The following is an 11,714-nucleotide window of genomic DNA, read 5'->3' on the forward strand; positions in this document are numbered from 1 at the left end:
TCCATCTCCCGCAGAGCAGCTAGTAGTTTCGAACAGCTAACTTTGCGGTGAGAGTCCCGTGTGTAACCACTGTGCCACCAGGGCCCCTTTTCCTTAAGGGCCCTTCACCTAAAAGTAAAGCCCACCCAAAACTTAGGCCCCAAACTCACAGCTGGACCAGGCAGAGGTGGTGAGTCTGCTCACCTGGGAATTGTAGTGGGGTGACCCTCTCAAGCAGCGTTTCTCAGCCTGAGGGTGGAACGACCCCTTCACAGGGGTCACCTGATTCATAAAAGTAGCAAAATGACAGTTATGAAGTAGCAATGAAAATAATTTTATGTTTGGGGGCAGGCGGGCACCACCACATGAACTATGAAAGGGTGGAGGCAGTTTGGGGGGGGCACCACCGCATGAGGAACTGTATGAAAGGGTGGAGGCATTAGGAAGGTTGAGAATCAGTGCTCTGAAGAGTAGTCTTACAAAATTGAAGTCTTGCTTTCTGACGTAAGCATGGGAGTCATCTTGGACACTTGAAAATGAGTGGCAAGCAGGTCCTGATCTCAGTGCTTCAAAAGATGTGTCCACGCAGCAAAACGCTGCCAGATTGGGCTTCAGGGGTCTGTGTCAGGAAGCAAGCGAGCAGAGGCAGAGCTGCCTAGAGCCTCCGGAATTGGGCCAGGCCATGACCATGTAGACTCTTGGTGCACAGGTTCCTGGACATTATTTACTGTGGAAAGTGAAGGCAGGTGGCCTTCACCCTCTGGGCCCTCTCAGCCAGTGGCAGTGGGCATCCAGACTTCCTGGATGGATCCGCATAAAGTTAAAGGGAAGAAATGACAGCCACACCTGAGTCGGAGGTACACTCATAGGGGTGGGACACTTCACTACTCCAGAAGTGGCTGGCTTTTGTCACGGTGCAACCTAAGCTGTTTGCTATGCTTAAATGTGAAAAAATGTGAAGTTGAGAAGTCCTAGCTGAACTTACAGCTTCAAAAATAACACAATTTGCATAGTGTCTTCCTGGAGCGTTATTTTTTGTCATCCTGACATCAGTGTGGTGAGGTAAGCCCTATTATTAGCCCCATTTTACAGACAGAATTACTGAGCTGTGGAGTACAGATGTGAAGTGTCCACAATTAGAGAATACCTGGGGGCTGCGACCTCAATGATTGTCTGCAGAACGGAGGCTCCAGGCGGCTTCTCTGCCTCCCTACTGCTTTGTGAAAGTCCGAGGCACCAAGTACTCTAGAGGGCCATGCCCAGGATGCGCGCATAGGCAGAGAAATTGTGAACAAAGAATTTGCAATAACACAAGAACATGGTGTAAAAATCCATGCCAGTAAAGATAGATCCATTTCACTCATTCTCAAGTAGTTAATGCAATTCGGCCACAGGAAATCATGAAAACTGGTTTGACCAAAAAGGTTCGAATGAGATCCTCTGTTCAGGTCATTGTTCTTTTGTGTGTGTTTTTTGGGAGGTGGGGTTCCTTAGTTTTGGGGTGCCAGCTGGGTCTCTTCAAACACTGGGAAAATACTCAAAAACCAAAAAGTGCTTGGCCCGTTTTAACTGCCCAAGCTTCCTTTTTGAGCCTGTTGCCACCCTCTCGCCCCGACTCAGGGTTCCTTCTGCCCAGCAGCTATGTCCCTGGTCACGCATTGGCTCACCAGGTGGTGCGCACTGACAGTTTTCTGAGTTTCTGTAACGTGCCTTCTCGGTGTATATGCCAAGACACCCCTGTAACTTCATTTCCCTCTACAGGGGAGGGGGCAAGCTTCGTGCTTTGAAGACCTCCCACCTCGCCAATATGTAAGACTGGACCTGTGAGGGAAGCAGTTGAGGGTTTTCCTTTTTAAAGGTGATCTTCCCCCAAATCCACCATTGTACTGTTTCACTCTGCTTCTGGCGTCTCTGCGGATGTCTGAAGTATGTGTCAGCATTCATTGCTGGTTTGGGGGTGAGTTCCAGAACTCCAAAAGGTCGGTTTAGATGTGTCTAAATGGGGAGAGACTCAAAAGCGCTCCATGATGTATTAAAACTGTCTGACACAACTGGCGCTGCCTTTGTGCCTCCGCCTTTCCCTCATTCACTTTTGCCTGTTCAGTCCCAAGTGCTGACTGGGCCTGGGGCACTGGGAAAGAAGCTGGACGCGGGTTCGAGCGGCTTAAGCGCTCTCATCAGCAGACCTATATGAAGAAAGCTAACAGCATGCACATGACAAAGTAGCATCTCACCTGAAGTTCCGTTTGCCCAGGTGGCAAATCCATGAAATAGAGATTGGGAGCAGGTTTGTGCCCGTCACTCGATGTTGCCGCCTTTCTCTCCGGTTTTTGTTGATACCTTCCACAGGAGTTCACTGTGGTTTCCCCTGAGCTCCCCGCTCCTCATGAATAGCTCTGCTCCTCTGCATTTCAAACTGAACTTAAGATTTTCCTCTCGGGAACCCTGGGGCACACCTGTTAAAGTGCTCGATTGGCAACGCAAAGGTCGTGGGATTGAATCTGCCCGTTGGCCAGAGAAAGATGTGGCAGTTGTTTCCATACAGATGGCAGCCTTGGAAACCCTCTGGGACAGTTCTGTACTCTTACATAGGGTCACTGTGAGTCTGAACTGGCTCAGTGGTGATGGGTTTGGTTTGGGGGTTCATTTCCTCTCCAAAACTTTCTGTTCCTGATCTCCTCCTTGTGCCTAATGATATCCTGACATAACTGTGTACTTAAATTAAGGAATTATCCTCAGTTTGAGTGTGGTTATCAGACTGCCTTCTCAGCTATTGCTCACCCTCCACTGCTTTAGAGAGATACTGTTGGTTTCTAGCCAGCCCCAGGTGCCCCCTTTCCTGGTCAGCGTATGCAGCTTAGTGAAGGAACGCTCCTTAATGTCAGTGTGTGTGTGTGTGTTTTCTGGTTGACTAGAGAAACAAATCCAGAGACACTTGTGTATAAGAGAGAGCTTTATATCAAAGAGTAGTTGTTTATTAAGAAAGCATCCCAGCCCAGTCCAGATCAAGTCCATAAGTCAATATTAGCCCCATATGTACAATACCAGTCCAGAAATTCCTCTTCGGACTCATGTAACACATGCAATGATGCCAAATATGGAAAGTCATGGATCCCGTGGCTGTGGAAGCATCTCCAAGGCTCTGGCTGCCATCAATGTGGCTCCATTTGGCTTGTCATCAGGAAGGCGAAGCAGAGAGAGTGTGTGTCCCACCTCCAGGGAGGAAGACAGGAGTTCCCAGAATCCTCATGAGAAGACCCATGTCCACACAGAACCCTCAATGGCTATGATCTGTTTGACAAGCTAGACTCTGCCCCTTCACTAAAGTTGACAGGAGATCGTGTAACTGCCGCACTGTGTCTTATCTTCTCAGCCACCAACTAACCAAAACACCCCACTGGCATCTACTTGCTTCTGCACCTGAGTGCAGAAGAACTAGATGGTGCCCCGCTACCACTACCAACTACTCTGGGGGAGAAGCTCAGCAAGAATGGGAGGAAATGTGAAATAAAACAAAAAAAGAAACTTTTTTTTAAAAAATTCCAGGCCTGCTGGTTGGATAGAGATTGGTGAAAACCTGAGACGATAGTCCTTAGTCGCCCTTCAGGCTTGGAACCTGTGGCCCAGTGTTCTGCTCACCAGTAGGTCTAAAGAGGGAATACCACTGGGAAGGAAGGCACGCACACCTTTGAATAATCGCCACCTGAGATTAAAAAGGCAGCCTTTGCCCAGGACAAAGCTCAGAAGAGTTAGGGAAGGAGAAGGGGTGGAAACAGGAAACCCAGGGAGGAAGTTGGGTGATGCTGCTGCATTGTGGGAATTGCAATCAGTGATGTGAAACTGAATTGTTGAATGGGAAACTGATCTCCATAAACCTTTACCAATTCGTGGTTTAAAAGCTGCCTAATAAACCTCTGACACCTCCTGGCCACTTGTGCCTTCGTGAACTCGTCTCTCCACAAGCACACTGCTCCAGGCCCATTTCTTCTGTGGCTCTTTCCACAGGCGCTTCCATCCTCCTTGGCCAAGTCCGCTGCCCTCACACCCCAGCCCGACCTGGTGACCATTTCTGTGCCCCTTGGCGGCGTAACTGTCAACCCTTTAGCTGGCAGTCCTCTGACCCGAGTTGCCCAAGGCTGCGTTTGCAGGTGTGTCTGGAAGGGTGTTCAGCCGCTGCTAGCGTCACTCTCACTTGGGGGCCCCCGGAGAGTAAACTCAGACTTACGGGGGTCTCTCTATAGGGCTGAGGAACGCACATGTTTCCTAATAAGAAATTCAGTTCTTCAGGGAGCTGTGGTTTGCTCAGCACACTTCATGAGTTTTGGAATCGCCCTTGGTGTCGGCCGCAGGGCTTATTTTGAGGTCAGTGTTGTGCCTCTAGAGTGTCGGTGGGGTAATGTTATTCCCAGTGTAAGGGTGTGGAAACAGGTTTAGGAGAAGGGAGGTGACTGGCTAGGCGTCCAGGTGGCATAACAAGATTTCAAAGCCATGACTTTCCACGTCTGTCTCAGGGGCCCGGGTGTCCATGCCCACAGTAGCTGTGGGTCTGCATGTGAAGAAGGTGCCGGTAGGATGGGCCAGAGACAGCACAGTGAGTTACCACTGACGGAGTGATTACACCCCTGCTGAAACAGTGGGTGAAGCAGTGGGCTGCGAACTTATAAGGTGGGAGGTTCAAGCCCTCTAGAGAAAGTAGCGGCTGTCTACATCCATAAAATGTAGGGCCTCGAACACCCAGGGGAGCAGTTCTCTGCCACCCCTGCAGGTTCACTCTGGGCAGGAAATCGCCTTGATGCCAGTGGTGGTACTGGCACGAGTGAAGAGAGAAAAAATGGTTGTGCTGTGATGGTTGTCACAAGTAAGACAAACATCTCTGTAAACCTGCATCCTCTCCAGGCCTATCTTGATCTTTGTTTGAGGTGTGTCTGTGTTTCCCCACAGTGCCAGCTGGGGAGGCATGCAAACCAGAGGCTGGGTCCTTAGACTTTGCCTGTGGGCACTGTGGTTTTGGCTGGAGGGCTGGCCTAGGACCCATGAGTGCAATGCCTCTTGCTAACTGCCTTGAGAGAAGGGGGATATGCCGAATGTTTGAGGGGTGAAACAGGTTTGAGCCTGGGCTCTAGAACATCACAGCCTAACCCCAGCCCCCAGGTTACAGTGTCAGTGCATCTGTGTGAGACAAACAGAGGGCCCAACAGGATAGGCCTTCCCGAGACTGCATGCAGGCGAGCAGCCCTGCTGGCTGGTGGCCCCCATGGCTCCTGGACAGCCCCAGGAGTCTCTTGTTTACCACGACTTCTGTTTCACCAGCCTGAAACCCTACACATCAGGTCCAACTTCCCTTTCTCTGTGGTTTCCTTTCCCGCGCCACCCTAGTGCTGGCGGCAGCAGCCTCCAACACCAGAGGTTTGAGAAGCAGCAATGGTGCACCCCGGGACCTGGCACCTCTTCAACCTACAAAGCAGGCCACCTACTCTTCAGAAGTTTCCAGCCTTTCAGAAGTCACTTTTCACTCTCCTGCTAGGAGAGCCTTTTACCAGGCCCTTCTTCTGTCTAGTTTGCAGTTACGGCCCTGGCTGTCGTGTCTCCTTTCTCCCCCTTCTGTTCTAAACATCAGTCCCTCGCCTCCAAAATGTAGCCACGTGTCTTGCCGTTCTTCAGCAGGCTGGTGACCCAGTCGGACGGACGCAGAGGCCAGCTCGTGTGAGGTGTGGGGACCCTCTGTGAATGCAGGAGGTCTAGTGCAGGTACTGCTTGTTCCCACTCTTAGGCTTGAGAAGGGGCGGTCCTTTTATATTGTAACCGTCACTCCTTCCATAGGCCAGATGCAGTGTTTCGCTTTGAGATCCTAAACACTATCCTTCTTCCATATGCGCAGATAACTAAAAGGTTCGTAAGTGAAAGCTGGTCTTTTGATTGTCTTTTTAATTAAAAAATAATCTTATTTTAAATCCACCGCCTTTTGGAGGACAGGTAAATAAAAACAAAATGTCCACTTACCCACCCCCACTCAGGTACTCTCCTTAAAATAAAAATTGGAAGGAGGTTTGTTTTTGCCTGTTTTTAAGAAAGAGAATAAAGACATGGACAGCGACCACGCAACACGTGGCTCAGAGCAAACTCACTGCCATCGGGGCGATTCCGGCTCCCAGCCGCCCTGCGGGACGGGGGACAACCGCTCTGGAGTTCCGGAGGCCACATCTTTATTGGAGCAGAAAGCCTCGTTGTTGTGAACTGCTGGCGTTGTAGTGAACAGCCCGACTCAAGCCCGCATGCTCGCAGGGCTGGGAAGGAGGAGGAGACGGGTCAGCGGCTGAGTGAAACTCTCGAAATGAAGAAGCATAGAGACTGCAGAAAGTTTGACCCTTAGGCAAGAAGCCCAAAGTTATTCTGAAAAACAGGAATTGTGGCTTGTAAATATGCAAACAGGAAATTATTTAGATCCTTAAACTGAACAACTAAATGGGGATTCTGTGAAATCTTTCAGTTGCCAAAGGTCATTCTTCATCAAAACCATTCCAGAATTCTCTGCCCAGCCCTAGTCCCAGGCCCCTGGTCCAACTTCATGTCTGGTTGGTAGCATCGTGCGCCCTGGTCCCTCACAGTTCATTTTGTGAGCCGTTTAAAAAGTACTGTGCTGTTTATGATGAGAAAAAAAAATGCCTTCAGGGCTGCGAATTGCTTTGAAACCTTATAAACCAAAAAAATTGCAGTTAATAAGTTAATCACCTGTGTAAAACAGAAAGCAGTTTTGTCGTTTAAATAGCTGAGGAAATCATTTGGGGAAGAGGGGAGAGCCTGCATTAAAGGTTCCATGTGAATGTGCAGATTGAGGAAATGCCATCAGATTTGGGGACTTCCATTGACAAGCTTGTTTTTTATCATGTCAGTAAGAAAGGTAGATGTTCCACCTGGATTGGTTCAAAATACTTGGAAGGAGTTATGCATTATCTTTTCTCTCTCATGCTTTCTGTCCTGGCTTCATTTCTGGGTGACGAAGACGTAAGTGACTGACCCAGGAGCCTGTCCTTTGTCATGGTACCGTTCAGAACCTCTGCCAGGTTCAGAGCCCCAGAGAAAGAAATAGGGAGTTACTGATGAACAGTATAGGACTTGACTTTATGTTGTTCTCCTTAAAGAAGGTGTGTGTGTGTTTTGGGGTTTTGTTTTTTTTTCACTGTGAACTTTTTTGGCTGTCAGGAGTCTCAGCCCCCATTGCCGTTTAAGTGTGTGGTGTGCGAATAGCCCTCTCTCTGTGAGGAACACATCGGAGGTGGCTGAGATTTCTTAGTGGTGGAAGGCAGCCTCTGAGAGACTGCTGGCCGCCCCCTACTTACTGTATGAAGCAGGTGCTTATGTTAATGTTAATGCCGGGGATGACAATCGCTCTTCACAGTGCAAAGCATTCACACTGATACTATTGCAAGTTTGAAGCACTTGCTGGGACCCAGCCTCTCCTGTTGGCATCTCAGAGAAGGGTGGAGTGAGAGCATCCTGATGTGCTTGCCCTGCCCAGGGTGGTGAGTCACACACTTGACACCGCCCCACCCATGCCCTGCCTCCCCCCACCCCCGCGCCTTTCCACTGCTGTTTGTCATTCTGGCACTCTGTTAGCTACTTATGCCACCAGGGCAGGGCGATCTTAGGATTCTTTTTTTGCCAAGTTTTAGTCTAACGTGAGTGTTCCCTTGGAGGGTGAGAGAGGTGGTAAGTAGGAAAGGAGAGATTGCCGGCAGGAATCCCTGCCCTCTCCCTGGAAGAAGCTGTTGGGGACAGGGCCTCAGCCACCCAGCGTTTGGTCAGTGTGTTATGTTGGAGGCGGCTATTAGCGGTCAGGTGGCCAGTATTCATTTACACGTCAGGCTCCAACACGGATACACAAGTGCAGATTTAGAACCCTGTTCGGTAAGTGGATTGAGGGACACTGGTCTCTTGTGACAGTCCATCATGTGCTACTGACACCGTAGACACCAGTTACAGTAAGTGCACGTGGCCAGGGAGCAAAAAGGAGAAGCCTTGGTCTCTTTCCACCTGAAGAAAGGCCTCACCAGCTGACTGGCTCACCTCAAAATGGAAGGATCTAAGGACTGGTGAGTGTTCAAATAAGCGTACTGTGATGTATGCTGCTTGTGGGGGTGTTGAAGCTGTGAATGTCCTTACCAAACCACAACTTTGAGATACATGTGAAAGATACAATGTTGCTATTAGGGACAGGAAATCTGAAACTATTTAAAACTATGACACATTATTTCTAAAGATGTTTTAAAACCAGTTAAAAGAGAAGATAGGGAAAGATTTCTTTTACACGGGTGAAATCTGGAAAAACACAGGGAGCCAACTGCAGGAAGACAGGTGCCAGCGGAGTGAGGCTCCTTCAGGACTGCTCTGTCCTTGGCTTGTGACCTTCAGGGATCTCCTTCTTCCTGTCACAGAGCCCCTGGAACCGGGTCCTTTGCTCCTTCCCTAGTCTCTAACCAGCTCCCGTCTCTGGGCCTGAAGCTTCCCCGAGGCTCCCCTGGGGCTGGAGTAGGAGCAGCAGCCCATGGGGAAACCGCTGCCCCTGGGCCTGTGGCTGGGCTTAGAGCAGCAGTAGCCCAGGAAGCCCAAGGCAATGTTCCAAACCCGTTTGCCCAGTGTTAGAAACAACAACACACACGACATCCTCGGCCCATAGTTTAATGTGAGGCTGCTTGCTGTCTACCATAACTTACTCTACCTCACTGCCATCACATCAAAACCGACTCATAGCGACCCTATAGGACAGGGTAGAAATGCCCCTGTGGGTTTCCGAAACCCTTTACGGGAGTAGAAAGCAACATCTTTCTCAAGCAGAGTGCCTGGTGGTTTAGAACTGCCGACCTTGGGAATCAAATGTTAACCACCATACAACATATACCATACAACATAGCCTCATTGAATTGGTCATAAAATGGTGTTCCCCCACCCAAAAAAAGTTTTGGGGTTTTTTTGCAAATGAGAATGTGACAGGAGCCACTTGCTTTCTGAATTTTGTACATGAGTGGCTTGTGCAAGGTCTGAGAGGTAGAGGAAGGAGGCTCACGGCGAACATTTCCCGCTCATGCTGAGCGGGTGACAGCCATTCCTGCACCTGGTGAACTCTCTGGTCTGAGTCACTTGCTTAGGATAATGCCTGGCTCATAGTAGCAGCTGATAAGTATTCGCTGAATGGCTGGTGAAATAAATGATGAATGAATGAAAAGTCCCTAAAGCCCCCTGCTCTAGTCGCACATCTGAAGCCAACTGTGCATCCCGGGGGAGAAGGGGCCGTCTTTGACAGTTAATGTTGCCATTGGTTGCTCTCAGTCCAGAAAAGAAAGCCAAGGTCCGATTTGGGAGTCCAAATGGCAGGAAAGACTGTCCAAAGTCCTAGAGGAAAGGGGGTGTTGGCAAAGACAAGTCCACAAGAGCCAGCTCACCTGCTGGGCCCTGGTGGGGTGTCTGCAATGGACAAAGCAATCCCGAATGGCCTTGGTCTTTACGCTCTTGGACTGCAGCAAGGTGGGATCCCGAGGGCGGGGGGAGCAGGTGAGAAAGACGCCAGGCCACTCCAAGGAAATCGCGTCAGAAAATGGTTCACTTCTCTTTTTAAGCTTCACAAATAATTTAAATCACCAAACCACTTCTTTACCTGTGACCTAGAATGGTCTTTGTCACATCTTCCTCGGCTTCATGACCTTAGCCCCATAGGAAACCTTGGCTGGCACTGCCCGCTCTTGGTGTGCCAGTTACACAGAAGATAATTCAGCCACGGCCGGCTTTGCCTCCTAAACGTTGACCCCAAATGTTAAGACTTCAGTTTGAAAATCGCAGTTAAGGATTTGACCATTGCCTGCCATTGATCGTCAGAGTGCTGTGTGGTGTTCAGCTGTCTGTGTCTGTTCCAAACACCGTTTTGAGAAATGTGTATTCTGAACAACTCCAGGTTTCAGAATAATTAATCTAAAGGAAATATATGTGTGGACTGTTTAGATCTTAAGAGAACTCTTAATAATGCTGGAATAATGCTTTTACAACACCCCCACAAAACTAGAAAAATAGGTCTTTGAAATCAGGTGTATTCTTTAAAAGGAAGATGGAATTACATGGTATTTCAATACTTTATTTTTTTCAGTTTTTTTCGTTTTGAATTTTTTAAATTGTCCTTGCCTTTCTGCTTGAAGAGGTTACCAGGGTGGTGGTAGTTACATTGCACTGTCAGTTCTGACTCTGGGCAGACCTTTAGAAGCCGATCACCAGCCGTCGTCACCAGCCGTCGTCTTCCCGGTGCCGCTCGGGGCTCCAGCTGCAGACCTGCTGGCTGGCTGCAGGTCACTGAACCATTTGCCCCACCAAGGGGCTCCGATCAGAATTTTTAAGTATTCTTAAAGTTTATAACATCTAAAGTTTAAAAAAAAAAAAACCTATGATAGTTAATAATCATTGCAAGTCCTGAACAAGGGTGTAGTTTCCATAAAGTACAAAGTTTGATATATATTAATGCAATCTCAATAATGATTGCTCATGTCTGCTATATCCTTACCTGCCAACCAGGGAGAATATTATGCTAGTTTCCCTGCTGTGGTATTTCTCTTCTCCAGTTTTTGTTTGTTTGTTAGTTAGTTTGTTTGTTAATGAGGCGGAATTCACTTAACATGTAATTAACCATTTTAAAGAAAGCGTCCTAGGGGAACTCCTATCTGGTTCCAAAACTTGTTCATTAACCCAGAAAGGCCCTAGGCCCACAAAACAATCAGTCTCCCACCCCCAGAGATTCAGTGGCATTTATGTCACTGGTTTCCCTGCTCAATTTGTTATTCACAGCTGGTTAACATGATGAGCTTTCAAAAAGTCCATAGCAAAATGGAAGTGAAAGATAAGGAATTCTTCCACAAATGCAAATCCCCTCCCCAACTCCATCCCAGGCTTGTTGTTTTCGTTTTGTTTTTTAATGTAAAATGACTTTTTCTTGCTTCCCTCCTGTTCCCCCCTTTTTTTTTTTTTTTTTGCTTTGAATTCTCCTTGGTCCTGTTTTAATTTTACTCTTAGTTTTCTTTGACTCAGTGGCAATGAGTTTGTTTGTTTGTAAATAGTGTTTCTACAGGCCAGTATGTTTTTGCTCATTTTATTTTTAAGTCCATCTCTGAGTAGCACCGAATAGTTGGACTTTTGTAGGGGCATTGGGTGTTTGACAGCAATCAGACAGCCTGGGGTTCATGTTTTGTCTCTGCACTTGGGAGCTAATGATTCCCACATCCTGCCATAACCGATCATTTAAAATTGTCTGCATTTGTTTAGACTTTCATTTTGCCTTTTGTAACGCTGGGCACTTGTTTCCTTGACCTTTTCCTCTGTGACTTGAAGGGGGTCTTCATTGCCCAGGACTATGGTGTCTGAAGTGCACAGGCTGGGCGGTTTAAGGCCGCAGAGATTCATCTCCAGGCAGCCCTTTTGGAGGCTAGGAGTCTAGTGTCAGGTGTTAGCAACTCTCTGGGGGCCCGTCCTCCTTGCCTCCGTCAGCTCTCCTTGCACCAGGCTGCTCCTCCGTGCATCACCGCCTCTGTCCACTCTGCGTAATCCTTCACGTGGCTGTTGCACCTGTGTTTCTGCTTGTTCTCTTTTTAGAGAGTCGCCAGACATGGTTGCTCAGAGCCCACCCTACTCCATCCTGCCCTGGAGTTAGCCCACAGCATAAGCAAAGGTGCCGTTTCTAAAGAAGGTTCATATTCGCGGGTCCT

Source organism: Echinops telfairi, unplaced genomic scaffold, assembly GCF_000313985.2.
Source record: "Echinops telfairi isolate 266 unplaced genomic scaffold, ASM31398v2 ScPeMD7_23;HRSCAF=83, whole genome shotgun sequence".
Taxonomy (NCBI): domain Eukaryota; kingdom Metazoa; phylum Chordata; class Mammalia; order Afrosoricida; family Tenrecidae; genus Echinops; species Echinops telfairi.